Raw genomic sequence first — 26,020 nt, 5'->3', positions numbered from 1 at the left:
TGGTTTATTTAAACAGATAAGACAGTATCTAAAGGTATACAAACTGACAGAATAGTACAAATATAATACAAACTTACAGATGTTGCAGTATAATTATAAAGCAAAATCTATGGAAAAATGAAGGTTGTAAGTAGAGTTTACAGAAATAAATATTTCTTTATTATTATTGTGTAGCCTTGGAGGTATTTTAATGCTCTTTCTTCCTGGGATAAAAATGACTACTTGATATGCTAGAAGCTAAATCTATGGAAAATTTTCACTTAGTTCTATATAAAATAACTATAGGTTGTGTCTCATTGGGGCCTGGCCAGCTTGGTGATGCTCTGTATCTGATAGTGGGAAGAATAAAAGCCTTAATTTATAGTCTGCTTTTTAAATTTGAAGGATTTTCTGTGCACTGTATATCTTTTTATGGTACAGAATACCTTGGAGGAGTATCCATGGCTCCACAGTTCACTTTCTGGATGTTTAATAACAGCAAACAGTAAAATTTATTTAGTGATGGTGAAACAGAGGAACAGAAATTCCTGAGGGGGCTAAGTTCTGATTTACTCAGCTGAAGTTGCAGGAAATAAGTAGCAATGAAATATGAGTAAAAATATTATGGCTAAACAAATGTACAAATCGTTTCAATCTCTGACTTTCTTTGGGCTGTTAAGAGAGCTTCAAATCCCTAATGATCTTAGATTTCAGATGAAAGTGGGTTAGCAAGGTGCAACTCTTATGAATAGTTATTATGGAAAAAAAACAGCACTGTCTTCCAGTCATTTTTCTGAAACAACATTCATATTTGGTCCTTGTGCTGTTGGAAGATTTTCATGAGAGATGTGCACATGGCACAGCATTGAGCTGGATATTCCCAACACACCCACACAGGCAGAAATCCCCACCCAGGCTGCCAAAAGCAGCATTCCTGCTGGAGGCTGTGCTCAGTCTCCACATGCAGTCCAGGTTTCTGGCCTTTACACAACCCAGCTTAGCTAGAAAAGTCTGCATGAAATACTTTCTCCTGAAGAGAGAGATGATCCTGTTCGATCATTCCTTATTTTATAGCTGATGTTTATAACTTAGTAGGCTTTCTGTGTGTCTCTAATAACTCAGCTGGGTTCAGAAGTGTTTAGTGTGATGGTCAGGGAGTGAATTTCGAGGTGAAAATTCTCAGATGTAGGCTGTAGAGTAATTGAAGGGTGGTCATCCAGTGAACAAGAACTGTGACAAGCAATAAGGTTTGTAATAAGTAATAAGGTTTGGGATCTTTGAACTGCAACAAATAGAGCATTTGAAAATATTTTATGAAAAGTGAGGAAGATTCCAAAAGAGTAACTCCAAGGTAGTGGAGTGTTGGGTGATTTACATGCTGTGGGAGCAGAGACTGATGGGGTGACATGGATTTAGTGGCCGGGACACCTACCCAGGATCTGAACTGATATCCTTGCTTCATATTTCTTGACTAGCAATTCCCTTCCTGACCTTGCAATTGATTTCTGACAACAGCTTTTTCCTGAGGATGGGAAATTGCTGTAAGAAAGTTCTGGTTTTGCTAATAGCATTTTGTAGTTGAGGGAAAAGTATTTAATTTCATTGGCTCTGATGTGAACACAGGGAAATCTTTTAGGAAAAAAACCAAACAAACAAAACCCACAAACAATCAAAAGTCTTTCAGCAAGTAGTCCAAGTAAGAAACTGGAGATCTGAATAAGTCTCAAACTTCCAAAGAAGTTGTCATATGAGGATTACAAGTATTTTACTGGCAGATTTCTGTCCTGTGTTACCAGTGTAATTTGAGGCCCTTATCCTCTGTGGATTCTGGTCAAGAATTTTCAAAAAATTTGACTATAATCTTTCATGCAGATAAATATGAAGGCATAGTTTTAGTTTAAATATAACTTGGAAAAATCAATTGTATGCATTAAGAAAACAAAATAGCATGTGCATACAGAAAGACAGACCTCCTAAAATCTCTCTTATCCTATGCAATAAAAAAACTCTTACACAGGGCTGCTGGAAGGAGTGAAGAAATGAGAGCCTTTTTATTATTATTTAATGTGACCTGATCAAAGATAAAATTTCTGATGAGTGTCAGTCCTCAATAATTAGTGAAATACACATTTTCCTTTAATGTCCCCACTGTCTACTCTGTAATAAAAATTATTTAGAGGTCAGAAATATGTTTTGCTGTACTTGTTTTGAGCAACATAATTTCATTTGTCAGTGGTGATGCCCTGTTCTTCTGGATTATTTTGGAAGGTACATCTCAAACCTTTCTTGCAGCAGTGCATCTGAATTTGGATTGATTTGCAGGGTGTGTGCAAGGGCCCCAGCACTGCTACCCGGGCAGGGTATGTTAGTGATGTCACTTTCCAAAAATTATTTTTATTTCTTTTAAATCTGTCAAGGTGTTATTGCTAGGGAGCCAAAAGCAAGCACACTCATAATCTTTGATTTTTCATTTCTGGGCTAGAGAGAAAGGCAGAATATCTAAATGGGGATTAAAAAAAATCTATAGTAGAAAAAGTAAATTCTCTAATTCCATGTCAAGGGATGGCAAGAGAAGGCTGTTGCCTCACCTCCTGGCTCCTGTGCAGCTCTGCTGATGAGGCAGCCCATTGCCAGAGCAGACAGGCACTTACCCGAGAGGCTGGAAGGGAATCAGGTCAGGACACGATGGTGCTTCCCATAATTTATCTGTGGAGAATTGTTTTACTCCAATCATCATTATGGGCAGAGGTGAATGGAAAATTTAAAGGATCTAAATTTGTCAGATCTGTTGTCGCTGATTTCACACAGTTGAACTTAAGCACTGTTGGTTCTCCATTGCCTCTGTTTCACTTGAGCTGAACGTGGACAGCCAGCTGAAACAGGAGACACTCAAAATCACCCTCAGGGTTAATCTCTTGCAACCTAAAGAAATTTCCTAAGCTGACCCTCATCTGTGCTTTTGGAAATAAAGGAATCATTTGGCCAACGCTTTCTCCATTTGCAATTAAACGTGCTGGCAGCTCTCCAAAGGGTGCTCTATCAGCAGGAATATTTAGCAGCACAGAGGATATCATTTCAATATAGTGACCCAGCCTGTTGCCAGATGGAATAGAGGGCTGTTGAGTGAAAGTAAAGCTACAAATGTTTTTGTGAGCAAAGGAAACCTCCTCTGATTTTGGGTGGGAGTGTGATACAGCGATAAGGAAAGAAACACAGATTTCTTCATTCTTTTCAGGGTTTTCTACCCTTTTGTTTTCCTTTATCTTGTTTGTTTTCATTTTATCTTGAAAAAGAGACTGCAAAACTTCTTTTAAACCATATTATCTTTCATTTTGTGCCAAACTATGAAGTGACATGTAGCAGAACTGCTTTTTCATGCCAGCAGCTGGGAGGTCTGCCCTAAGCCCAGAAAATGGGGGAAGAGTTGGAGGAAACTGCAGGTTTTCACAGTTTTTGTTGGCAATTTTGCTGGGCTCTGGTTTCAACAATGCTACTGGGGAAAGAAGCTGCCAGACTGGCACAAACAGTCCACTACTGCCCTTTGTTTCCTGGTCTCCATCTCATGTCAAGGTTCAGCATGGTCCTCGTTGCAATGTGCTGGTTCATGGTCATGGAAGTGGAAAGGTAGCTTATGAATCAACTTTTCAATTCCATTCTCCAGGAAATGAGCCTCATGCAGTGTTTGTTATGTTGACAGCTGACATTTAGCTTTGATTATTTATGTTTCATAATATTTTGGAGCCTGGATTTGATGGCATAGGTTTTAAAAGTAATGAAGACTTCAAAATAATGAGACCTCAGCATTTGGCTGCTCCTGCCACAGTGAGAGCTGGGGAGGGAGGGGTGGACCTGCTTGTTGGTCCTACAGACTGGATGGCAACAAACTACGTGGGGGCTTCTTGAAGAAATTGTCTTTTTCTTGCTAAAAGTAAAAGAATGTTAGGCAGTTCTTGGTTACCGAAAGAATACTACATTTCTCTTTGTAGTAATTATTTTTTTAACCGAATTAAATTAATCATCTATTCAGGAATTTCTTTGGGATGCTTAAGAATTTTCTGGTTTGGGGAGACATCTTCCTTGTCCAGTTTTAAAAGAATCATTCTTTCTAACTACTATGTAGCAACTGTTTTTAAAGTTGTAAGTCAGAGAACATAGTATACATTACCTTCTTACCACAAGTTTCATCTGTGCATTTGTACTTTTGTAAGATCACCAGGCCTTGATCTTGTTTCTGCTAAGCACTTTCTCCTTGCAATAATGAATGTCTTGCTGTAAGAGGATTTCAGCTGGACAGATGTACCTTAATGTCTTGCAGCAGGATTTACTGTTTTATAAGACTGATTCTGGATTATTGTGTTCTTGGTTGGAATGTGGCAAGTACTGCCCATCCTGGGACTCAGGTTAAAGGAGCAGTGCTTGTGGGAAGCAAACTTAGACCTATAAAAATGCAGAGATCCTTGTACTACAAACAAAACAATTTAATTAAGCTCAACTGTATAATTAACTGTTATACTCAAACTAGCCCATACTGTACTGCAGAAATAACAGACTTCCAGCAGTGATCTGAAGCTGGCTGAATCCTACTATGCAGGGGCATACCTTCAGTATTGTTCTAATTAGGTGTTGTATTTGAAACTCTTTCTAGTCGTTTATAGTTAAGTTTCTGAAATTACCATTGTGCAAGTGCCTTTCCAGAATACCTCGTGGAGAAAGATCCTTTTGGCAAGGGGAAAGCTCCAATCTGTGATTCCCATACTCAGTTTTATGAACAAGCCATCTGTTGGCTAGAGGGGGTTTTTAGAAGGCGTTAAGGCAGTTGAGCAACTGCAGTTGCTCAAGATACTGCAGTGGAGAAACTCTGCCTGCAAGGCTTTGTGTGCCCCTCAGGGCAGTCCTGGGGGATGTCCATGGCCCTGCCCTGTCCTGCAGAACATGCTAGTTTAGTAAAAAGCAGTGATCACACTTTGCAGAATTCTTGTCTATAAATTATTTTAGCCACATAGAGAATTATAAAGCTATTAGTGCTACAGAGAGCAAATACTCAGAAAGCTCTACAGAAACAGGCTTGTTCCCTAAAGTCTTTGGGGGTTTCATGTGTTAGCTAATGTAATATATTTCGTTACCATCAAATCTTGTTGCCTGAATTTTTATATGTGGCTGTTTTATTGCTTCTAACTTGGTAGAATCATCCTAGTTAGGATTGAGCCCTACAGGATGTAGCTGCTGTTGAGTAGCTTCCTAAATGTCTCATGTACGCCTTTTGTTGTTGTATTTCAGCCTTACTTTGACTACTGTTTCATTGCTGTCATTGTTGTGGGTTTCCTGGAACTGCTGCCTTTTGCTTTAACACTCAGCATTTCAGCAAAATGATGCTCTTTTGTTGGAAAATTAAGCACAGAAGGTATGGGAGAAATCCCAAGAAATACATAGTTTTCTGTTTCAGCAGCAGACCTTCAACTTCTGTCAGTGCCTACCTTCCTATTCCCTGTCACATATATCTGACGGGTTTGTTGTTGAATGTTAATTTTTTTTGTACCAACTTGACACTTTCATATGGCAAGAAGTTGGCATCGGAGTTGAATGTTGAAGTTGAGTGTTATCCTTTTTTTCTTGCTTCTTACAGACTTCTTCCTAATGTCTTCAACATTCTTATGCTTTTGCAAATGTGCTTGTCTGAAGTAGTGCTGCAAATTAATTTCCATATCTAATTCTTCTTTATTTCCTTCTGAATGCTGTTGGGGAATAAAATCAAATGTATACAATGTGCACCAAATGGGATTGCCTCTTCCTTTAAGGTCTAGTTATTGTAGACGTTTGCTCTTGCTGTGCAGAAAAATAATGTTAACAGCTGCTTAATCTAGTTAGAAATGCATCTTGCTGTGTATTAAAAATTACTTCCACTTATCTTTTCTAGTGGTATAATTTGTAAAATCACATTTAAAAAACTGAAACAGCCTAAATGTAACCTTGTTCAATGTTTTTTTGTGTTAATATATAGAGAGTGAACATTTAAAAGGCCTTTGAGCATATGACAATTAAAATAGATACCTAAGAAATATCAACCTTTTAGGCACTATAGTACTCCTAGAAATCTTGCCCAAAGGGCTTATAATGGTGCTAGATTATTTCAATTAAAAAGAAAAAAAAGAAATCATTCTGCTTCTTTACAAATGGGATTTGCTATTTCTGGAAACTATTAAATGTTCAGATTGAGGACCCACCCTTTATAAATTAATGCAGCACAGAAGAGTAATTAAATTTGGTAATCTCATTAAAGCTTTTAATGGAATTGATCATTTCAAAGAGTTTTTCTGGTTATTGGGATTTCTGAACAAAGGAGTCACTATTGGATTATTACTGCTCTTTTCCAGTAGCAGTTTGTTTTCAGCTGCCATGCAAGAAAGTCTTTCTGGGACCTTGATTTGTTTCTGTTGAGGATGGGACCAACGTGCAATTCCCCAAGGAGATGAGAAGCTCATTTGTAGTGTTCTCCTCTAGATTGTTAGTCACTAGTTACATAATTTTTTCCTAAAGCTGATTACAAACTTAGGTCTAACATCTATTTTGAAAATGCTTTTTCATTAAAGCGAAAGAGTAGAGCAGTCATTTTTTACTTTTTGTAAGTATATTTAGCAAATAACTTGCTCATATCTACCTGATTTAGTTCTTCAGTAGGGAACAACTTCAGCAGTCTATGGTTACTGTGAAATAAATAAAATCCTTATTCCCATTTTTTTCCATTTAGAAACGTAAAGTTGTACTATTGCAATATCATGAAACTGTAGTGTATCGCTGTAGTTATTTTTGCAGAACCTGGCTCATTGTGTCCAAGTTAAAACAAAACAATGTAAAAAGGCAAGAATAATCCTACTGAGCTTTTTGGGTTTTTTGTATAGCAGTAAGTTCTACAGTGTGGATGTGTATATTTTCCTTTTTGCTGTATGCATATATATTTAAACCCATTACCTTGTTTTGATGGCCCCCTTCTCCAAGATATATGTGACTTTTCCTCGACCATATCTTTTCCAAACTGAGAAATTCCACTAATTAATCTCTTTCTACATGTAATTCTGTACCTTTGAGTAATGTTTTCTGCTCAATGATATCTGTTACTGAGATAATCTTTTATAGATTTGAGAGACAAGAACGGTATTAACTATTAAAGGTGAATGGTGATGGTAAACTTAAAGGAAGTGAGAATACAGTATAAATGACTGGTTTATGAGTTAGAAATAAGATTTGTGGACATGTAGCTAATTTTCCTGCCATATCATACATTTTTGGTTAATCTACTGGTCAGAATCAGGACTGCACAGTAGGATTGTTTTATGCACATGAGTAGAACAGTAGACCAGGTTAATATAATAGGAAAGCAGAGAACCACTGTTTCCATTCCTAGAACAGGCCCTTCAACAAGTTACTTTGAAACCCTAGATAATACTTAATCTTGTGCCACCCTGTCTGTCCATCTCTGTCACTCCCCTCCAGTTTCATCCCAGCTGAAAGGTTGAGGCAGGAGCCAGTGCTCTGCAGGCAGCGACACCTCTAGAGAGACACAGACTAAAATTTGTTCTCAGGTCTTAATTCTGTCCCAGCCTCTCCTGAGAGAGCAGATATAATGGTGGACTTGGTGTAATTACAGCAGTGTTCAACAATATTTGCTGTTTTTATCGAGAAATGTACTGTGAAAACTTTTATTGGCATAAAATCGTAATTAATGTCAGACTAAAATTTTTCATTTGTTCCTTACATCTCAAGTGCATCTCCAGAAATAAATGCTGAGAGATTGCTTCAGACCTCTGTGAGTGTTTGCTGTTAGAGATACCATTTATTTTACTTCACTGCTGCAAGATTTATTGTGAGAAATGTTTGTGAAAAGATTGATAGACCTCATTTCAGAAACACTTGCTGGGGACCCAGGCAGCTGATTTGCAGGTACTTCCAGGCTTCTTTGTAAAATAACTGAGTGGGGAAAACCAAAGCAGCAAAGACAGAAGGTTTCTGCAGGTTTTCAGCCATTTCTGTGCTGTGACTGCCTGTTCTCTCAAGTGTCATGTAGGAGACAATCAGATGCCAGTGTAAATCCTGGCTGCCTTCCTTTTATGTGCAGTGACTGGGGGCACAGGGGACAGCCCTGCTCCTGCCCTTTCGAGATTGCTTAGTGTGCAAAGCAAAGGAACAGCCGTGGGCAGGCGTTTGCCTCCCGTTAACACACACAATCTGCAAAATGTATCTGCCAGTCATCGTGGTGATTCCTGCTGTGCTTTTACGGGGAGAGCTGATGCCTGTGTCCCTTGCTTATCTAAGATTCTCTGCAGTCAGTGATAGAAAGGGAAAAAGATGCCTCTGATTCTCCAGCAGAGAGGAGGGTTCTCTCTGAAATTGCACAAGTAAATCCACAGTGTTTGATCCGAACACTTCCTTGTACAAAACCGGTCAGTTTTAATATCAGGGACATCTGCTTAATGACTTCTCTACTACCTCGAAATTCTCATTAAACTATTTTCAGTAACATCGCTACGATTAAAGTGCTAGTAAAATACTGTAGGAGCTACTAAAATGACATTAAACCTAATCTTAGCTTTGCTAATTATTTGACTTATTCGTATGAACGAAGGGTACATTAGACTTTTTGTTAGTCTCTTCTATCAGGCAATACCATATACTAAATTGAAAAAGGAAAATAATCTTGATTTGACAATAAAGGAAGCAAGAAAGGAAAAAAAAAAATCATGCAAGGTTTTCTCTGACAGCTGATTTTCATGTGAGTCTGGTGACTTCAGAATATTGAAATATGGAAAGAAGGAGAGTCCAGTGGTGAGAATTAGGATGCAGTCTCTTATTTTTGGATCCCCAACGATGCTCAAGGAATAGGACTTCCATGTGCCTGATGTACATAATTCCATCACTAATTCCTTTAAATGAAACAATCATTAAAATTTCTGGCTTCAGACTGTATTAAAACAGCTGCACTTTCCTGAGGAATGCTGTTCAGTATAACTACAGTTTATCAGCTCACAATAGAATTTCCTTACATTTAAAGCATTTGAAAATTACTCTAGAGTACTCTGAGTCTAATGAAGACTTATGTCTTTGATACGAAAAGCTTACCAGTGTAAAAGTGTGCCAGCTAAAGACTGGGTGCCTGGGAAATCAGATAATGGGCTTCATCAAGTTTTCTGAGAGAGTCAAACCAAAATATTTACTGTTTGAGGTCCCACCAGCTCCTCCTACAAAGAGATCCCTCTGTTCTGGACTCATGAGCTGCAGGCTGTGCCTTGCCAGCAGTATGAAAACAGGCTGGGCAGAGAGGGAATGGTTTAGGTGAGGGTGTCTGTAAATATTCTCATGTACAAGGGATAGTTTCTTTAGTGATAGTATAACATGATGCCTGTGAGACTGTGAGATTATTTACTGAAAGAGGCTAGTCACAGGAGCATGTAGTGACAGGACAAGGGGAAATGGCTTCAGACTGAAAGAGAGTAGGTTTAGATTAGATATTAGGAAGAAATTCTTCCCTGGGAGGGTGGGGAGGCCCTGGCACAGGTTGCCCAGAGAAGCTGTGGATGCCCCATCCCTGAAAGTGTTCAAGGCCACATTGGATGGGGCTTGGACCAGCCCAGTGTAGGACCAGTGGAAGGTGTCCCTGCCCATGGCAGAGTGGTTGGAAATAAGTGATCTCTAATGTCCCTTCCAACCCAAACCATTCTATGATTATATCATTCTGTGCCTACAAAAAGCTACAGGATCATACACATTTTGCTGTTCATGCTATCTTGAAGTGCATCCCTTTTGCCTCCTGAACTTCCCTTTAGGGTGCTTTCTGGACTTCTGCAAGAGGAGGGGGGTCAGTCCTACAGGGATACAGATGGAGACTTCCCTGCTGGAAGGCATAATGTCATTGTTTGTGGTTAATCACACAGTATTCTCCTGTCCGAGGAAGCAGTTTGATGTCCTGGGAGCAGCCTTTAGCAGTTGAGAGCTCCATGCATTACTTGGTTACAGTATTTAGCAGACCTGAGGTCCAGTTTTAAAATGCCAAGTGAATAGAAACCATTCCTGGATGACATTAATTAATGAATCAGTGTGGCCCCTCTCTCAGCGTGCCCCAAAGGCTTCATATGACACAGAGGTACTGACCAGCAGACTCTGGCACATGGGGTTTTATTAGTGCAGTTTATCTTTTACCTGGGGCCTCAACTAATTGCGTTGGCTTTAATGTAAGGTGTTTTCAGATGGTTTTGGACGTGCTTTGTTATGTATTGTATCCATGAACATATGATCTGACCGAGGTTTTTTCCAAATGGGTTTAATTTGCCCACTAAAAACTGAAATTAGTTGAAATTCTCTGGACTGAGTGTTTGAGTATGGAGTCGGATTTTTGGGGGGATTTTTTTTTTTAGATAAAGTTAAGTTGTCTTTTCAAGATATTTGATAAAATGTAGGCGATTCTTGAGGCTTTGTGTTTCCAGTGCCGCAATTCTAAAGGTGGTACAGGTTAGATGTGTAGTTCTTTTGTTTGCTTTTGAGGAAGTAAATTTTCATGAGAAATATTTGCTATGCTGCTTTTCACAGTACAGTATAAGCAGTACTGTTAGATGACAATTTTTGGAGGCATTATATCAAAAATGGGATTTTACGTCTATATAAATTCAATTATAAACTGTCCTAAATATTTTCTGTAGGCTAAATGTTGGCTTAAGTTTTTCAGACATCTATTTCAAAACCAATTTCAGTAAGAAACCTATTTTTTATGACTCTTAGCCCATAATGTTGAAATATCTTGGCATTTTCAGAAAGACAGAACTTCAGAAAGTCTCAGGTTGTCTTGCAGAGACCAGAATAATTCCTAACAGTATTTGTTGTCCACCTACTGTTAATAAAAATGTTTTCATGTAATCTACAGCTGATATTATCAGCTACTCTTGAAAAAAAAAATATTTATTCTCTTGAAATTTACACCAGCAAATATTTAAAGGGAGTGAGGAGCAGGCAATTCTTCCTTAATATCTTGCTGTACAGTGAGGAGATTTCCAGCGTCAAAGAGCACCTGGTCCTTCTGGCTAAGGGGTGTGCATGTGTTTGTGTAGCTGGGCTCGTGCACTCTCTGATCATCACTACATTATTCTTGTTCTCCAAAACATGCTGTTGATCTTGTGTGAGACTGTACTGTGGGGACTTGTAAAAGTCGCACATTTTCCGGGAGAAGTTAGGCTTTGTTACACTTAACAGCTTGTGTGCGTGTGTGTGTGTTGATTAAATAGCACATTATTTTTATGAGAAAATCTCTTTGTATATAGCTTAAAGATAAGGTGGAAACTTGACATCGTTGCTTTAACAGTGCCAAAATAAACGTCTGGTAAATTAGTACAAATAAATGTACTTGTGGTTTACAGTCTGTGGGGAAAAGTGTTTTTCACTTCAAAATGTTGGAGCTAGCAAACTGGGAATGTTAATTTATCCTCGCTCATGCTCACAGTCTTTTAATTCTCAGGTGTTTAGCACATGTGAGTGTTTAAGCTCCCTTGTGATTAAAATGCCAGTCCTGCTTGGCCTCATAATAATTATTAGTGAGACTGAGAGTGTACCCACTCAAACACCACATGGGTATTTGAAACCAGTTTGAAGCAGATGCAACACTGACTTGTAGGAGGCGGCTCTGGATCCCTCCTGGGCACATGTCTGGTTTTTCAGACATGCTCCCAAGGTCAGGGAAGATCCCTTTGGGGCGCCCTAGGTCTGGGCTGCAGACAACTATGTAATTTCTCCTGCACTTGGATGGTGGCAAAGAAGTGCTGGGAATTTTCTACTTCAATAATACTGTCAGAGTTCAAGCTCAGCACCAGCTCACATGAGTTAAATTACAGAAATAAGCTGTACTAGACTTGGTGTTCCCATGCAGGGGCTTTGTAAGGGTATATATTAGTTATAGTGCTCCCTCTTTCTGTGTCTTTGGTGACCCAGTTTTCCTGCTCTCTTCCCTATCCCTAAGCATAACTGAAGGAAAGTTGCTTAGAGACTGGTGATCTGATTTTGATTTCCTTTTATGACAAGGTAACCCTCTTAGTTGATCAAGGGCAGCCAGTTGATGTAATCTTTTGAGATTTTAGTAAAGCTTTTGATATTGTCTCTCCCAGGATCCTTCTAGACAGTGTTCATCCCACAAGTGGATAAACACACCGTGTGGTGGGTCAGCAATTGGCTCGTGGGTCAAGCACAGAGGGTAAAAGTGAATGGGGTGACATCAGAGTGGTGACCTGTTACTAGAGGGGTTCCCCACTAGCTTAGCACATTGCCTATCCAGGAATCATAAACTAATTTTGAAAAAATACTTATCACTCTGAAAGACAGAAGTTTATCCATGTGAATATTTTATAATTGACACAACATTCTCTCATCTTATTGGAAAAGGCAGATAACTCATCTGACTCTGTCCCTTGCTCTGTAGTACTTTAACCTGGCACATTTCTTAGGGGTTTTGATTTCTTTCTCTTCGTGAGAAGTTATAAATGACATTCATACAGCAAGTCTGTGGAGGGGACTGAAGATGAATTCTGCACTGTCTATAGCAGAAATAGGATGAGGGAAGTCCAGGCATTTTTCTATGCTGTTGTATAGGCTGTTGAACCCTATAATACCTCTGGGCAGACACTTTGGTGCCAAGTGAATCTGGGAAATTGCAGTTTATTCCTCTGCCTCTCCCATAAGTTCAGGCCTCTGTGAAGATGAACTCCCCTTGTGTCCCTTCACTGGGGGAGCTGTGCTGGTCAGTGTGTTCTGTGGAATTTCATCAGTGAGTTTCATTCCTCAGGAGCTACTGTTATCCTTCAAAACATTCTTTTCCTCCTTTCTTCCTAAGCCCAGCTGGAGCTCTAGGTCTGCTATCCCGTTTCCTCCAAGCCACAGGTTAGGACCAACTTTCAGTTGCTGTTACTGCTGATACCAACCAATGTTGATTCAAAGGCTTTGCCCCGTGACATCACCTCCTTTCTGAACCCAGACTTAATGAATGTCACTAAAGTCAGCAGTACTGCCTGAAGGGCATGTGTGAAAACCAAGGCAAGAGTATCAAGAGCATCAAACTCTAGGCCAAAAAGTACTTTATACATTCACCACTAGAAATCATGGAGCTCAGGTCACACCGTTACTGATTTTGTCCGAAGCTAGGAGAAAGAAATAAATCTTGAAAGAAGCTGTTAAGGATTAATTTTGAGAAAGGTCAGCTCCTCAACATTTTCTGGATTCCAGAAATACTTGTTCATTCAGTTGCAATGCTGTTGGCAGTTTAAAATATGGGTTTGGACTTGTCAGAAGGGGGGTAATCTATTAATCAGCACTTCATCATCTACAACTGCTTATCTTCTCTTTTCTGTAGTTCCTCTTATTAGTTGGACATCAGCATTGTCTACATAATTCATACCATCCATCAGCAGGAATGAATGAAGTACACAGCAATATATCAGTTTGACTAAGCTCAATAAAGCAAAAGAGAAGTAGAAAATTATTGCAATAATCTTAAATCTTTAATGATAGTGGAGTTAAATATATATCATTTTCTTTACTCATTACTGTAGCGATAAAGGCCTGTGGTAGTACATAGTTCTAATGGGACATAGAAAGTTTCTTCTTATTCTATTAGAAAAAATATTTTTTCCTTTTTCTATTTTTTTTTTGTTTGAACCTTTGGGACAAATGGTTTAATGCCAGAGTTCAAATAGATCTTGGAGAATACTTCTTCCAAACTTTATATAAAAAAATTAACTGAGCTTCTGATGGAATTAACTTCACTCCAACTGTGCCTCTTTCCTGTGTGTTTGACAACCAAAAAAAAAAAAGTGTGTTAAGTTTTCAATGAGAGAGATTCAGCTGCTCCAAAGAATGAATGGCACTCATTTTTGTCTTGGTTAAAAATACTTGCAGATGTTTCATTAATAAACTGTGTCCTCCTATGAGAAGGGATTAAATTTGATGGGAATGCAGGAAATGTTCTTGCTGCAATTTGCATGAAAGTGTCCTCAGCTTTGGCAGAACCATATGATGCACAAGGCTTATTATACTTGTTTGACAAATGTTCTGAGGATTCTACAGCTGTCTAGAAAGCACCACCCCAGGGCTGCAGGGACTGAGCTGAGCTCTCCCAGCACATTTTCCTTGGACTAGGGCTTGGATTAGACTGGACCTTAAAGCAAAAACAGAGCTGCTCTTCCTGTCCTTACAGACGTGAGACCAGATACAATCAGGGCTGACAGGAGACAGAGGAGAGAAGGATGAAGGAGGTGATGTGAGAACTGCAATCTGGTGAGGCTGGAGTAGGTTGGAGCTGCCTGGTTAGGAGACTCAAGGTGAAGTGGTGTGAGGAAGGGCAGACCCAGATGGCAGGTGGGACACAGAGATGGAAACAGGAACCATGTGGGGCCCTGGGGAAGACTGGTCAGTGGGTGAGGCAGAGCATGGAGCAGAGGCAGAAGTGCATACAGTGCTGCAAGACCCTGTGGATGAGGTGAATGGAAGAGGCATGAACAAGAACATGTATTAACCCCAGCAGAACTGGGACAAACCCACAGATTTCTCTGCCGTCAGTGTTAAAGGATTCTCAGGAGTTTTACAGTGATTTTCTAAGTTTATCTGCCTTTACTTTACACAATTTTGTTCCGTATATTCAGCTCTGCTTATTAAGCTTTGAGACAAACATTAATGTAAGGCTGAATTAGGAAATATTAGAAGGAGCAGAAGGAACAGGTTCAGGTTAATTTATTGGTTTTCTCCTTTTCTTTTAGTCTAGGACATCCCTGCAAAGAAACTATAAGGGGAAGGTTTTGAGACTTGACAGGTTCAGAACTGTTGGGATTACCTGTACAATGATGGATGGTGCTATACAGCAGCAGCACAGTAATGTTTTGGCAGCCCATTTGCCAGATCTTGCAGGAGGATTGACTCAGAACACACGCTGCCTCAATCAGTGAGAAACTTTCCAGGTTAAGAGCGATCCATGCGATGAAAATCCCACCCTTTTTGGTGCAAAGGCTTAATATGAAGTAATTGCTTTTAATTAAACTGTTCTGAGTGAGACTGAACTTTGCAACTTCAAAGCATGTGTAATAGATGTTTTTGTTGCTTTATACCTATCTCTGTAGTTCCAAGAATTCTGGTCACATTTTAGATAAGTGCTGGTCATGAAAGCAATTTATGGATTAACATGGATTAAAGGGAGGTTCTTTCAAAGGAATATTTCAGCAGTAAGAATGATAGGCCTAAATGGCACTTGTAAAGTTTCTAAAACCTGCACTTTCTGCTGTCTATTCGACTTATAATCAAAGCTCTGATTTAAATTTCCCTTAGTAACTTTATGTGATAACTTTTCTGTGTCCTCTAAATTACTTTGTCTATTCCAGATAAATTGATCTCATCAAGAGTGAGAGGGCATCTTTTTTGAAGCATCAAATCTTTCTTGCTAGAATCTAGAATTATTAACTTCACATTATGAAGTTAGTAAATGTTGTCCCTCTCTCCCTTCTGAGGCCTTTAAGGAGAGAATGGACCAAACATTCAGAGGTTTAGGATATTTATGTGTAATGAGGAATCCTTAAAAATTAATTGCATCTTTATGCTTAGGGGCTGACACCTTATATTTGAGAAAAGCACCTTTGGAAGGTTTTGTTGTTGTTGTTGTTTCTGCTCTTTGTTGTTATTTGAAGAAATCCATCTGGGACTTTCAAATCTGTTCTCTCAGACATTCTGTGTGTAGTAGGATGTTCAGCTCCTTGCTTCAGGCTCCAAATTGAGAATTAATGAAATGGATAGTTTTAAAGCACCAGTCTAAACATAATTATAGCAGAAGGTGTTACTGAGATTGTAACCTCGAGTTGTACAGTAGCTGTAGAGATATCATTCCCCAGGGACACCTCCCAGCAGTATAAAAGGATGAATAGCAATCCAGCAGCCCAGACCAGATGTGTAGAGCAGGTACATACAAGATAGACAGCAGAATGGCAGAAGCACTGATGTACAGATTTCAGAAGCAATACCATCTCTTTGTGCTCCTGAAGAAGCCTCAGGAAAAACTGGGAGATGTTCTTTTTAAGTGCTCAAGATGTCTGCTGATGACAGCTATGCTTCTAGAAAAAGATGAGTTTTCAATTATAAACTGTAGTTATTCAACCTACAGAACACTGTTTCTTACATATACAAGCTATTCTCAAACATGGTAGATTTTTATTTAGAACATTTAGGATACACTACAAGTATTTGGACCCAGGAAATAGATTTATTCAATCAGAAATACATAAATATTGATGTAGCAAAAAAAACCCCTCAAAGAATCTACTTTTTAAAAGCATTTAATGGAAATATTTACATCCTATTTGTTGAAGAGGTATAATTTCAACTAAAGCAACATTTGAAATACCTTTGATTTGCATGAATAAGTACAAATTCTTTCCTCTATGACTATTCTTTTGAAGAAATCCAACCAAAGTACTTATGACTTTGCCTGAAAGCTATAGTTAGCACTAATTTAGCTAGAAGTATGTAACAAAGAATATTTTATCCAGCTGTAAGTGTGTGATGAATTGGTGGGAATATATAGCCATTTGTTATGCTTATATAGCAGTTCATAGCTGTAATAATCCTGGATCACTTCACTCTTCTCTGTGAATTAGGCAATATTAATATCCATTTTTGTCAATGGAGATTGAGAGACAGGGAGCAAGAGAGCTCTTACCATCTGCTCTTAATGGAGGCTTAACCTTCCATCTCTCTCTGCCCGTGCAGATAAACTTCTTTCAAAACTTCAAAAGTACTTTATTTGTAAAGTTCAGGTATCTCCTAGGACCACACTGTCACAGTTTCGAACTTTTGAACAGAATATCTCTGTTTAGGGTTGAACCCAGAGGTAAGGCAGAACTGATGTGCTACAAGGTCTCCCAGACATTTTCCAGAATCACAGAATCATGGAATCACAGAGTCATTCTGTTTAGGGTTGAACCCAGAGGTAAGGCAGAACTGATGTGCTACAAGGTCTCCCAGACATTTTCCAGAATCACAGAGTCATGGAATCAACTGGGTTGGAAAAGACCTCTGAGGTCATGAAGTCCAACCCTTGATACAACACCACCGTGGTTACCAGACCATGGCACTAAGTGCCAAATGGTTTGGGTTGGAAGGGACCTTAAAGATCATCCAGTTCCAACTCGCTTGCCATGGGCAGGGACACCTTCCACTATCCCAGGATGCTCAGAGCTCCATCCAACGTGGCCTTGAACACTTCCAGGGATGGGGGATCCACAACTTTTCTGGGCAACCTGTGCTAGGGCCTCCCCACCTTCCCAGGGAAGAATTTCTTCCTCATATCTGATCTAAACCTACTCTCTTTCAGTCTGAAGCCATTCCCCCCTTGTCCTGTCACTACATGCCTTTGTAAAAGAGCCTTTCTTGTGGGCTCCCTTCCAGCACTGGAAAGTCACAATTAGGTCACCCTGAAGCCTTCTCTTCTCCAGGCTGAACAATCCTAACTCTCCCAGCCTTTCCTCGTAGCAGAGCTGCTCATCCCTCTGATCCTCTTGATGCCTCCTCCGGGCTCACTCCAGCAGCTCCATGTCCTCCCTGTGCTGGGACCCCAGGGCTGGAGGCAGCTCTGCAGGTGAGGTGTCACCTGAGGGGGCAGAGGGGCAGAATCCCCCCCTGCCCTGCTGCCCCGGCTGTGGGATGAGCCCAGCACACAGGGGTTCTGGGTGCCAGAGCACATGGCTGGGGCAGCTCCAGCCTCTCACCCACCAGCACCCCCAAGTCCTTCTCCCCAGGGCTGCTCTCATCCTCTTCACCCCCAGCCTGGACTGATACCAGGGTTGCCCTGACCCAGGTGCAGCACCTTGTGCTTGCTCTTGTTAAGCCTTGTGAGGTTCCCATGGCCCGCTTCTCGAGGAGTGGGGTGACATCCCATGCTGCAGTTGAATGAGTGCCAGCTACTTTTTGAATTTGTCCAGTGGCATCTGTGGTGAATTCAATAACCCTGTGCCTACAATAGCCTGGAAGATAAAGCAGTACATTTGGGGCTTTGCTATGGGCATGTCTGTATGAAGATTTACTGGATTTGGGCTCCTGTGTCTGGCTAACTAAGGCTGTAAAGCCTTCAATGATTTGCCTGAAGTTACCTAACAATTCTGTTGTGGAGCAAATAATTTAAATTGATATCTCCAAAGTTAGTGCCTTCCCACTCACTGTCAATACACTGATTAGAAGCTGTCTGAGGCTATAAGTTAGTACTTGTAACTCTGTTAAAGCTGTTTTGAGTGTGACAGCTTCCAGCCTGGTGCCTCTTACCAGGCAATTTGCAGTTGAGTTGGAAAGCAGAGGAGCAGCGTGGGAGCTGCAGCTGTGCCATTTCCAGCCCCACACCAAGCACTACCAGGCATTAGCTCTCCAGCTCTGAGGCCTTATGGGCTGAAGTCAGGAACTGGGGAGAAGTGTTTTCTTCTTGGTTGTTCTCCATATTCTTTTTTACATATGTAAAATACTGATTTATGTAGAAAAAAATACTCCTTACCTTGGCAGGAGGTAACTCTCCTATCTTTGAATTCAGTTTCTGAAAAGGTTAAAGGTTAAAATGGACTCATAATCTTGCCATAGTGCTTTTACCCGTTTCAAACCCGTCAGTTTTTTTACAGGTTCTTTTCTTTCGTTTCTGATATTATTGTTAACACACTTTTATTAGGCAATCTATAGAGCTCACATCAGGCTATTTCACAATAAGTGTTCCTAATCTTCTCTGTAAAATTCACTCCGTGCATGTTTATCTTCTGGTAATTCAAACTTGCTTTCCTCTTCCAACTGTCTGCTTTTTGCATTATCGTAATCTTGATTCAAATCTAGCTGGTTATGAGTTGACACAAACAGGTTTATTAAGGTGTCTTATTCTGTCTGACAGATCTCATATTTAGTAATGCATTTTACTCCTACCTTATTGATCAAAAAATCCTTTTACATTATTCATCTTTTTCTGCCAGTTTTCAGAGCTTGTTGCTCAGTTGATTCAATAGTTCATTTTACATCACATATTTGTAACCGGAATTTCTTATATTCTAATGTAGATGTAGGGAATACCTTAAAATTCCCTTCTAAGCCAATCAGTATTTTCTGAGTAATAAATATGTCTATCAGTGTTGTTGTAAATGAATTTTAGTTCTTCTGAAGGTTTAGGGGACTCTGCTATGAAGTTATCTACTTGCATTTAAGTATCGAGAAAATATCTACACCTTTTAATACACAAGAGCTTTAGGCCTGTGACTTCTCAATCCCCAGGAAGTATTCTGAGAGGGAACTGCTGTATAATATCTGAAATATCTACATCATCTGCAACATCTGTATTTTTTACAGATATGCTGATCAAAGAAAAGCCAGAAGTGGACCTCACCTGGGCAAACTAGAGGTAAGTGGCAACTCTTCTGTAGCCATTCTGAGCTATGCCCTTTTGCTCCCTTATTTCCAGAGAAGCCTGCTGCTGCTTATTGTACCTGATAAAATTGGCAGAAAATGTTAATTTGTGTACATGTGTTTATGCTGTAGCTACAAGTCATCTGTGCCACAGTACAGAAAAGGAGGATAATATAATCTATACTGAAGGTTTTTCAGTAAAGACTAGGGGTTTTTTTAATGTGAATTATGCCCTGGTGCCCTCAAATCACAAAATTTGATTTTCTTGTTATCCCAATGGAAGTTTCAACAAGAAACTTACGGGTCTGATGTCAGTGTAACTCTGGAGCTATGTTGTAACTTCACTGCTTCAAAACTGTTTTTCTTGGCTCCAGCCCCACAGCTGTGTTAAAGTACAGGTGCACAGAGGAAACACACTCAGACATTCAGAGTACTTGCAAGATACTCAGCTTTCCTGAACAGTGCAGGCTGGATGCTCAGGCATAGCAGAATTCCTGCTTTCTTCCCTTGGAGCTCCTGTCTGTGGACTGGTACAGTTGCCTTTTGTCCCACATCACTTTGTGGTGAGCACTGAGGGCAGCAAGTGCACACAGGGACCAGGAGTCTCCTGGGGCTACTTTTGCATTGTGTCTCCATCCTCTGCCACCACTCCCAGAGCACGAAATGTGGCCTTGGGGTCTCGGTAACAGGTATTCCCATTCCTTAGACATGCCCTGACTAGGTGTTTGTCTCATTATAAATGTGTTAGGCTCACAAAAATCTCTTACGTGCTGGCATGATGAGGGACCTGGAGAAATATGACTTCTACGTAACATCTCATAGTGATAAAGAGTTTCCATTCACAATTTTAGGCATCTGCAGGCTTTGACTGACTTCACAGTGCTCACCTGCATGACATTAGACAGTCATTAGACGTGGTGATTTGTGTTTCTTTTCTTGCTTTCAGTTGATGTAAATTGGTATGGCTGACAAAACACCAACCAGTCAGGTTGTCTTACCCTAAAAAAGCCTCAAGCTGGGTGCTCTAGTGTGGCACAGACTTTCCCAGGGCTTAAAAAAGGGTCTCTGAAAATTAAAGAGACTAGTTTAGTATATAAACGGTTGTGTGGGTATACACTGTACTTTATATGATATGGCAAAGGTAGAATGGGAGCAGCTGTGGTTGCTCTCTATAAATGGATCAAATGGAAGGTAGAAATGTTGAGTTAAAGGGCAGCGTTGGCACCAGAACTGATATAAACTTTCTACAAATAAATTTAATTTGGTAATGAGAAGGTTGAGGTTCTGGAGCAACTTTCCATTTAGAGTAGTGGGGACAAGAAATCAAATTACTTCTAAGATGGAACTTGCTTGTTTATGAAGTGTCTGTGTTGTGTGGCTGCCTGTGATAGCAGGGAGTTGCATTTGATGACCCAGGAGGTCCCTTCCAGTATTGCTTCCTATGAATATGCAATCATTATGAAAATAAATAAAGCTTCTAGTGTGCTTCACTGGTTGCAAAATCCTTTCTGTAACAACCCTAGGAACCTTGCTGGAAATAATTAGCAGAATTACCAGTTATAATCTGAAAACACAGAAAGCTGAAGTGACTGGAGGAACAATGTGAAGAATTTTTCACTCTCTGGATTTGGGTGGCAGAATTGTGTATGATGCACTTCCTTGAAAGGGTAGTTGCTATTAAAGCAATTTGCTTTATGTCTTTTGCTTGCATTTACAACAGAACATCTTTGTGTGGAACCGTATATTCCCTCTGCTATTGTGCTGTGTCTGTGTGCATTTTTAGCTGTCCATCCCGTGCTTCTATGCTGTATATTTAAACAATTGGCAGAGGAAATTGCTGGCATTTACTGAATATCCAGAATTAACTTGTCCAAGATTTCCTTCTCTGCTAAGAAAGCAGGCCCTCCTTGCTGTTGCAGTAGTCAATGGTTCCCGAGTGACCTCCTGATCCTCAATTCAAGCCTTTCAGGTGGCTGCCTCACTTGTGCTTCTGCTGGTGGAATACAGATCCTCCCAGGGATCTGTACTGATCTGTACTACTGGGGCTGCTGGCTGTATTTCTGAGCAGATCAGGCCTAACAAAGCAACACTGCTGGAAATCCAAATGTGCTCTGTAAAGCATCATCAAAATACTAACAATAAATCACAAGAGTCTGTGCTATGCTACAAATCCTGTGATTCAGCGTGTCAAAAAGGAAGTATTAGGCTTCCAGCTTGGGATAAAATAATCACAGGAAAATAGGTGGATCTGTCAAGTTGTTAAAAGATAATGCTGAAATATGCAGCAATCTGCTCAGCAATCAATCTGTCAAAGATGGTAAATATTAGTCTAGAAAATAGGAAAATAGACCTTTTTTTACATTAGTGCTTGTGAAAATAACTTGTATTTGACTTTGCATTTTAATACTTGCGTCTTTAACCCACACTGGAAGGTTAGAGCCAAAAAAAATACAGAAAAGAAATTATGTTTAAAACAAATGCAAAACACAAATTAAAAAAAAAAACCCCAACTTAATAACCCTAAATCCCTGCTGTATGACCTTGTAGAAGACAAAGAAACAGTTTGTATTAAGAAAAAAAATTACTTAGCCAAATCTAGGTGTAGTTTAAACAAATCTTTAAGGTTCATTTACAGTACCAAATCCTAATGGCCCTAGAGACCTGACAAGAAGGAATGGAAAGTTTCAGCTTCTTCCTGCAAAATTACAAAGTCACCTTATCCATTATCAATTGCTATAAATCTCCCCTGTGTACTTAGTGACCTAAAAGATGGTTAAAATACACTGACTTGCCATGCAAAAGGATGACTGGACATATTTGGCTAGTTCTGTACTCAAACTGTGTACAATATGCAAACACAAACCCTACATTTTCAGTTTTTTAGCATCATGAGGGAATGTGCTTTTGGGATTGCTGATAATTGATCATCTCACAAATGAAAGGAACATTTATGGTGCAGCATTGCTATTACTTGGTGCCCGTTAAAGAGGGTGAAGAATTCTGCAAATGCTATAGAGTGCAAGAGGCTGTTTTCAATCCACTGCAGATGTTCACATTCCTCACCATTTCAGACATATGGCTTAGCTAGGAAGAAACTTATTGTCCTCTTTAACTTCTCAAAGATCATTAAAAAGCGATGCACTTAGCTGTGCTGTGCTTTGCTGTCACTGTGCAGTGCAGAGGAAATGCAGGCCTGTAAGATATGATGTAGATGTAGCTGGTTGTGCTTCCTAGATTTAAGGTTTCTTTGTATGTCCATTTTGTAAGATTTGTTTCTGCTCAGTTGAGCTTTGTCAAGCTGAAGTATACTTGGCTGCTGCTATGGGATGAATTTGAGGCTCTGTCAGCAGAAATAATTGAGCTTTTTCTTGGAAGGAGACTACATTCTTAATTGTTGGCTGGAAAGCTCTCACACTTCCACGTTTCAGACCAGACACATTGTCTAGAGGGTTGTTCTGTTGCTGGGGATGAGCCTTTTTTGTTATTCTTATAAGAATCCAGCTAAATCTAGTCATGTTACTGAGTTACAAAGCATGTGCTTTGTTAGAGGCTGAGCTGGCTTCTGATTAAGACCTCACTTTTCCTACACATACCCGGGCTCAGGGATACATTCAGACCTGTTTTAATCAAGCAAGTTCCAGAAGGGCTGGTACAGGTGGTGGGTGCTTGGGGTGGCAGCACCTGGGATCAGTGGAGTACTTAGGGCTGCTGTCTGTGAGAGTTGTCCAACTGAGGATGTTCCTGGGGTAGGAAAAAAGCATACATTCATGGAATTGTGCATGCAGAGTGCTGTAGTGTCTGCTTGAAGAAGCCAAATTAAGCTTAACTGGACTTGACTTTGCAAACTGAATGATTTGTCACAACAATATTTTGCATGCAAGAGAGGTAGGTAAGCTTAGTTTCAGCTGGATGTCGGGGTGGTTGAGTGCAGAGGATTTATTTAAACAGTGCTCTTTCATCTCCCTTACCTCAGGATTCACTACTCCCTCCAGTGAGCCCCCAGTCAGTGCAGTTTGTCCTTCTGCCTCCTACCAGCTTCAGGGTGATCCAAGATACGTATCCCTGTTGTAAATATGTTTTATGTGAAAGATGTAGTTGTAATGTGAGTTCCTGAATTTCTTCCTGTGTATTTGTGGCAAACAGCTCTGCTGGTGTGTGGTATTCTCAGGCTGTAGCAGATGTCCACCTATGTAGCCTCTACAGACGCTGCTGACAGCTTAACAACTGATGTAGTCTAAAGATAATTAAATATTAAGTCTTGAATAGGCTCTAGTATCCTATCAGTAATTGAACTACCATAATATATTTGCCTCTGTTTACTGCTGTGCACTAAGCCAGATGCATTTCATCATTTTGATCCTTTTCACACAGCTTTTCTCCTGTAATGCAGCTTCATGTGTAAGCAGTTGTGTTAAGTAGCAGCCCTACAAGCTTCCCATCTGGCTTTGCCATAAGAACAAGCTACATGCAATAAATGCATCTCTGTTCTTAAACCAAGGAAGAGCAATTGCAGAGACATTCTGCAGTCACCTGTGGGGAAAAGTCTGTCCAGGGTATTCATAATTCCTTCAAGCTTTTATGACTACTGCTTGCTACCTTTGCCCTCTCCTTTAATTATCCGGTTTGTTTCCTATCCATGATGTTTTTCCTTGCACCCTATATGTAGGTATATTTATTGTTACAGGATTGAATGATCCTGTATGGTTCCCTGAAAATGTTCTACACAAAAACCTATGGCTTCAGTTTTGCCAGAACCATACAAATTTTGCAAATGCATCAATTTTGGAGACTCACTTCAGTTACTCCTGAGATAGCTTTGCTGGGGCAAAGGGAGGGGGGGAGGCAACATTGCCTTTGAAATTTTTAGCTCTATCTGGTCTTTCACCTCTCAAACATGAAGTGAATTTTCTGCCTTGCTGTAGCTGCTAGACAAGTCTCTTGATATGAGTGTATGCAGCAAAGCAGTCTCTTTCAGGAGGGAAAGAAATGACAACCGAAAGCGTAAAAGCAGGCTGTGTGACAGAGAGCTAGATACATGATATCAGCTAAAGGTTTGGGGTTGTTTTCCTTTTTTGTTTTGTTTTGTTTTCATTTTTGCCTTAAGGGGCAGAACTGAGTTCTGCTGGTTCTTCGTGCAGTCCACTAGACAGCAGCATCCAATGGTGTGTATTCATTACTCACTATAAATTGAAAAGTTATTCTAATTAGACAGTGATGTAATCCTCCTGCTGCTTTGGATCAGATGTCTTCCAGTGTAAACAAAAACCCATCAGACTTGAAGAAGTGGGTCAGATCAAGAGACATCACAGTGCATTATAGCATAATCCAGTGGAATTGGTTCTGAAATGGTGCCTCTTGGTGGGGGAAGGGGACACTGGACTACAGCCTACACTTTGAAAAGGTCACTGTAGTGGAAGAGTGTAAAAATTGTTTCTTCATGTCATGTTTTTTTATTTCAGGGCACATTGTAGGTGCTGCATTCATACAAGGAACCCCATGTTCTTTCATGTGCTTTGCCTGTCAGTGCTGCACAAAAATTTGAGTGAAATATTCTTTCAAAAGTCCATTTGCAGAGCAATGAAGTGAAACCATCTTAATCTAACAGTATGTAAAAGAGTATAAATTTGGCAGTGACATATGGATGTATAATTGTACAGCTTATGTACTGCTTTAATGAGGTATAAAACTTGTCTCAGAAATGCAGCTATGCAGTGACTTTCATTCCACAAATCCATCAGAACAGCATATCAACGAAACCATATTCTTTTCACAGTATTTGGAAGACATTTGTTAAGCATTAGCACCAGTTGTCATATGGTTCAGAGAGTCCCCATAACGCCTGAGAGTGTTGCATTTGCCGTACTTGGACTCTCACTGAATTGTTAACTGTTATGATTTAATATTTCTGTCAAATGTTAGACTCCCAGGCTGAAAGGACCATCCTGGATGTGGGGAAGTTTGTTGCAGGCTTTGCTATCTCTGGTTTGGAAGGAGTTTGAAGGGGGTGCTGGAACAGGCATGAGCACAGCTGCAGGGAAATAGAGGCAGAAACAGAAGACTAAAGCACCAAAAGAACATACAAAAGAATAGAGGTTTTGTTCTGCTGGAAGTGAGGATTCTGGGGAGAGAGATCTTGGAGATTTCTCTGTCTCCAGACTGTTTGCATAGCTCAACTCTGTATATGAGGGATCCCTTTCCATAGTCTATATGTTGCTCACAGTCCCACGTGTATGGGAGACAGTGAACAACCCCGGCATTGGTGGAGAGATGCTTTTGTCTGTATGTAGGTGGAATTCAAAGCTCGTGGACACTACCTTGAAGATTTACAGAGCTAAACGGGGGGCATGCAAGACTCTCAGTTAAGATCAGCACCATGGATAGATAAGCAGACTAGTAAGAAAAACTCAGTTTTAAGAAGTTTGAAAATAAACTTTCCATCTTGCCTGAGTAGTTCAATTTATAGAAACAAAACAAAACAAAACAAACAATCCTCCAACAAACAAACCCCAAACAAAAATATAATCTCCTTACCCCCACCACCGAACCCTCCCCACCTATTCCTTGTTTCATTTCTTAATAAGTAATTTCAGCCAAATCTGTTTTGTTCATTCGT

At 40.0% G+C, this 26,020-nt stretch overlaps 1 protein-coding gene across 1 annotated transcript in view; it reads left to right on the top strand.

Annotated features, from left to right (window-relative positions):
- VSTM2B (V-set and transmembrane domain containing 2B) overlaps positions 1 to 26,020 on the top strand; it is a 141,631-nt gene that overhangs the window by 3,662 nt on the left and 111,949 nt on the right. The window contains exons 2-3 of the mRNA XM_017828833.1: positions 14,198 to 14,277; positions 19,351 to 19,402. The gene's annotated coding sequence lies outside the window, so the exon portion shown is untranslated. The remainder of the gene's footprint in view (positions 1 to 14,197; positions 14,278 to 19,350; positions 19,403 to 26,020) is intronic.

This window comes from Lepidothrix coronata, unplaced genomic scaffold (genome assembly GCF_001604755.1).
Source record: "Lepidothrix coronata isolate B3197 unplaced genomic scaffold, Lepidothrix_coronata-1.0 Scaffold153, whole genome shotgun sequence".
Lineage (NCBI taxonomy): Eukaryota > Metazoa > Chordata > Aves > Passeriformes > Pipridae > Lepidothrix > Lepidothrix coronata.
Note: the sequence above shows the minus strand (reverse complement) of the source record. Positions and strands in the feature narration are given on the sequence as shown.